Here is a 4,951-nt window from a genome sequence, read left to right as displayed (position 1 = left end):
CAAAGTGGGTCCAGATAAAAAAAAATTTGTTTCTGAACAATTAAACCTTCAAAATAGCCCGTTGATTATTTGGCACTGATTTGGATCAAAATCCATCACTAAAACATCATTAAAACTCATTTTACCACTTATTTGCAAACTGCGACTTTCAGCTAACAGGGCCTGTCGGCTGGCTTTAAAAACTGATCCAAACACTTGATCGGGCTTTGAAAATTGGCACACTAATTCTCTATTTTGCACAATTGCACCTTTTTGAATCTCGTCTCATGAATAATTCAAGGTCAAAAGATATTTTCTTTCAAAGTTGACCTCTCAGAATTGCCTGCAAGAAAACATGTCAGAAAGCAATAAATTGGGTTTGGATTTGGCTTGGAAAATTGGAAAAATGGATACATGGGGAAACAAAAACTAGGACATTGGTTCTCTATCATGAAGACATTATGGATCTATAATTTGAGCTCATGAAAAATAACAGGGTGTAAATGACGAGCAGTCAAAGTGGGCTATTTAAATTCGCCGATTAGAAACAATGTCAGAAAAGTATTTTTTGCAAATGGAATTGACCTGGAAAAGTGTGCATACTTATTTGTCATGACTTGCAAACTGACACACTTAAAATATTTTTTGAGGACAACATAGGGGTATAATCCATTCGATCTAGGCAATCATAGATATCAAGTTATGACGTCCCAAACAAGGGTCCTAACAAATCTGCAAATGTTGATATCGATAAAAAGATAGAAATTGCTTTTGGAATTGCATTTGAAAATTGATCAAACGAATTTGTTTGTTAGTCTAAAAATGGTTTTGACATTTGAGTGCCAACACACTTAACCACCTTTCACATTGAAGCCGAGTACACGGTGTATGCCGAGCCCTAGCATGTGCTGAGTCAGGAAATTCAACAAGTGTCGAGTGATCTTCAGGTGCCGAGCAGTCTTCAGGTGCCAAGTAAAGATCATGTGTCGAGTAAGTACAGGTGCCTAGCATGATCTAAGTACCGAGCATTATTCAGGTGTCAAGTCTTAAAGGATGCTGAGCAAGATAGGAGCATATATAGAAGCCGAGTTATAGTAGGTGCCGAGCATCAGGAAGTAGTAAGTGCCGAGTAACTCAGAATCAACATATGAGTTTGAAACTTCACAAACTCAGATGTAAATCATTTTCATAGCCGACATAAGACAAATCTCGAAAGATTTAAGCGATAAGATCAAATCATTTATATTTTCTATGCAATCTTCATGCAGCCAATAAGAAAAATGGAGAAGACATGCAACCAATAAGAGATGTGCAAGGAATAAGATAAAATCAGAGATTAAATATGGATCGTAGATCCATACCTAACCCTAAGTCTTCGAGTGTTTTTGGAAGGAAGACAAAATCAGATTGAGTATAGAGAGCATGGAAAAAGTGTATAAGGAAGTATAATATCAGAGAGAAGAGAATCAGATCATAGAGGATGAAGATTAGAGAGAGCAGATCAAGTGTCTGTATTCAACAATCGAAGGATTGTAAGCCATCAGGTTTAAAATACCTAATACTCTTTAACTATTGTATTAGAAAGGAAATCCTATGATGATAGGTTAGCTTAGCGGCTATTTTATAGAACCTTTAACTAGGTGATTAAATCCTTTGACAGGGTGACACTTCATGTAAAGTGTTAGTAAATCCTTTAACCGTGTCACTATTGATACAGTGTAAAGCCTTTGATAGGACAGGCCTTTAACAGGGCAAACCATCAGAAGTGGTTAAACATTATTACTGCAGTGATTTTGTGGGTATCATCCCCACCCCAGTTTTACCTTCTTATTTCTGGAGGGTTTCTAGGTTACCAAATCTTAAGTGTTATGTGGTGATGCATATTTGTTTCTTATGATTGCTTAATATTTATATGCATGCATGTTCATTTTCAAAAATATGATATTAAGGTTTTGAAACAGTTAAAAGGCTAGTTCTTCTGATTCACCTCCCCTTCCCCCCCCCCCCCCCCCCCCCCTTAGAAGCATTCTTTCCAATAAGATAATCCAACAATTGGTATCAGAGCACAATTTCTCTCAAAGAGAAGCCTAACAGCTTGGAGGAAAAGATCTAAGGATGGAAGTTTTCAAACTTGGAAAGATCATTGAAAACCAAGTGATAGATGTGCATCTCACTCTACAAAAGGTAGAGGAAGCAAGAGTGGAATTAAGAAAATCTTTAAAAAGAAGAAAGGAGATAGCCATAGCTGAAAATAACATACACTACAAGGAGATTGATACCACACAAGTGTTTGCCAATGGAGATACTAAAGAATTTGATGCAGCAATAACATAATTGATGGAGAAAAACAAAGCTCAAGAAAATGAGATAAGATCTCTCAAGATAGAACATGAATCACAGGCCATAATGTTATGTGAAATCACTAAACAAAAGAAAAGAGCAGTTGAGGATAGAGTCATGATGGAAGATGACAAAAGAAATCTTGCAAACAGACTGGAAGAAAAGAGTACTGAATTAACTAGGATTTCAAACATGCAGATGGATACACTTGCTCAAATGATGAACCTTCATCATGAACTTAATATGAAAGATATTGAGATATCTACTCTGAGGATACATAATGAACAATTACAAAATGAACTGAACAGAGAAAAGGAGATAGCAAAAAATCTCAACAAATCAAGCGAAGCCATAAAGTACTTTGAACAGTTGCTGAAATTCCCAAGATCAACCCATGATACGTCAGGACTTGGATACAATAGCACTGAAGTTGGTGAATCATCAAAGAGTGTTGAGCAAATAAGTGACAAAGGTAAGGATTCTAAACCCACTTGTCATTACTGTAATAAAAAGGGACATACTACTAATATTTGCAGGAGTAGAAGAATCAATCAGCCAAACACACATAAAAGCAAGAGTTACTGTCACAAGTGCAAAATGCAAGGACATATGACACAAGACTGTAGATCCTAAATCCCAAGAACACAAAGATTTGATGGACATTGTCATAACTGCAAGAAATATGGACATAGGGCATTTGAATGCAGATCAAAGCCCATGTGGACATCAAATCAACCAGCAAAAGGGAATGAAAGGCACTACCATTGGGATTATAACACCAGGTATAGTTGACACTATTGTCAGGAATATGGACATACACCCCATAATTGCATAAGAACACATTTTAAGGGAAACTATAAAAGATGGTTAAGCCAAACTACATGTTTCAGTTGTTTGAAAACTGGTCATACCAGCAAGAACTGTCCTACAAGGTCCAAAGCACCAAATACTGAAGCCAACAAAAGAAAAGAAAAGATTGATGTCATAAGAGGACAAATGAATAAGACTTGGAAGAAGAAAGATGAGTGCAGTACATCAAGCAAAGGGATCACTTCACCTAACGGGTCAAGTGATCACACTTCATCAAACTAACCATAAGGGAGATATATGGGACTGATATACAAAGATATATCATACATCAGTCCCAAGACAAAGAAGCACAGAAAAGAAGAATTAAGCATAAGTTAAGATGCTAAGACTAAAATCCAAATAATAATGTCGAGTCGTCTTTGAATCAGCAAAGTTAGTAGATGTCGAGTAAGCATAGCTGTCAAGTGGATGCTGAGTTGAAAAACATTTGGAAGCCAAGTGACAGGTGTAGGTACCAAAATGCATTAAATGCAAAAGTTTCTTTTGTCATTTAAAAGTAAAATTCAATTCATTCTTGAGCCATTCAAACGAAGAGCGATTATTTTGAGCACGTCTGAGCAATTTTTAAGCTTTCAACCAGTGATTTGCAGCAATTCAGCATCTACCCAAGCGATCAAAGTATCTATTCAGGTATTTCCTTCAAGTGCCAAGTTTTACAATTTGAAAAGTCTTGCTTTAAATCATTGAAACCCTAGTTCGGATATAAATGGCGACAAGCTCAAAAATGACCCAAGAGAAAATGAGTCATGAAATTCAACTTGTCAACAACGAAGTAAAGCAACCTAATTTTAGACCAATACCAGAGGTTACATACAAAAACGATCCCGCTGGTGCCCTATCCGCCATCCCTGAAAAAGTTGTTACAGTCCAAGATGTGCGAAAATGCTATAATTGTAAAATAGGAGCCATAGGAGATTTGGAAATCTTTAATGCCTATGACAAACTCTATGATAATGGTATTTTGAAAGATGAGTTTTATGTCATAGAAAAGAAGGGTTTAACCAAAGCCCCAATTTTCCCAATCATATTAAAAAATGAGTGGATACATATTATACTCAGCAGAATTCATGATGGATCATTCTGGTTAGAACAAGGGCAAGTTAAGATTACTAAGAAGATGGTTCATAGGGTTACTGGCTTTCCAACCCTAGATCGGCCAAAAACTGTAAGAAGTGAAAAGAAGGAAACAATTGAGAAGAACACAGGAGCAAAGTGGAACAATAGAGGCATGACTATAGACACCATCACCATAACTAATCCCCTTTTAGATTTTGCTGTAAGGATCATATCACATAAGTTTTACCAATCCAGAAGGTTAAATAGTGTACCCTGCATAGCAGTAGACATGGCACATAAACTTGTAAAGAAAGATCACACTTATGATCTTGCAGAGCTCTTGTTGCAATAGATTAATGAAAATCTTGGAGCTATTAGAAAATCCAAGGGAGCACAGTGCAAATTTGGTTCAGTGTTGGTTTGTATGTTCTTCTATGTAATGAAGGAATTCCCTTCATTTGGCAAAGTCAACTGGAGTCAAAATAAAACCATTGTTGATCAAATTAATGATTTCATTGCACAAATGGGAGATAGCTTTGACGATCAAATGTCTATCTATTTTGAGGATTTTCAAAAATGCAATGAAGAACAGAATGAGGATACTAGTCTCACTGGTAGAAAAGCATATAAATGACATATGTTTTCCTGTTGATATTGATTACACCTACATTTAAGCAGTCCTTCCAAGGACAAGATGACTTAGACC

Source organism: Cupressus sempervirens, chromosome 8 (genome assembly GCF_028749045.1).
Source record: "Cupressus sempervirens isolate cs-2001-9-10 chromosome 8, ASM2874904v1, whole genome shotgun sequence".
Classification (NCBI taxonomy): Eukaryota; Viridiplantae; Streptophyta; class Pinopsida; order Cupressales; family Cupressaceae; genus Cupressus; species Cupressus sempervirens.
This window is presented reverse-complemented; position numbering follows the sequence as displayed.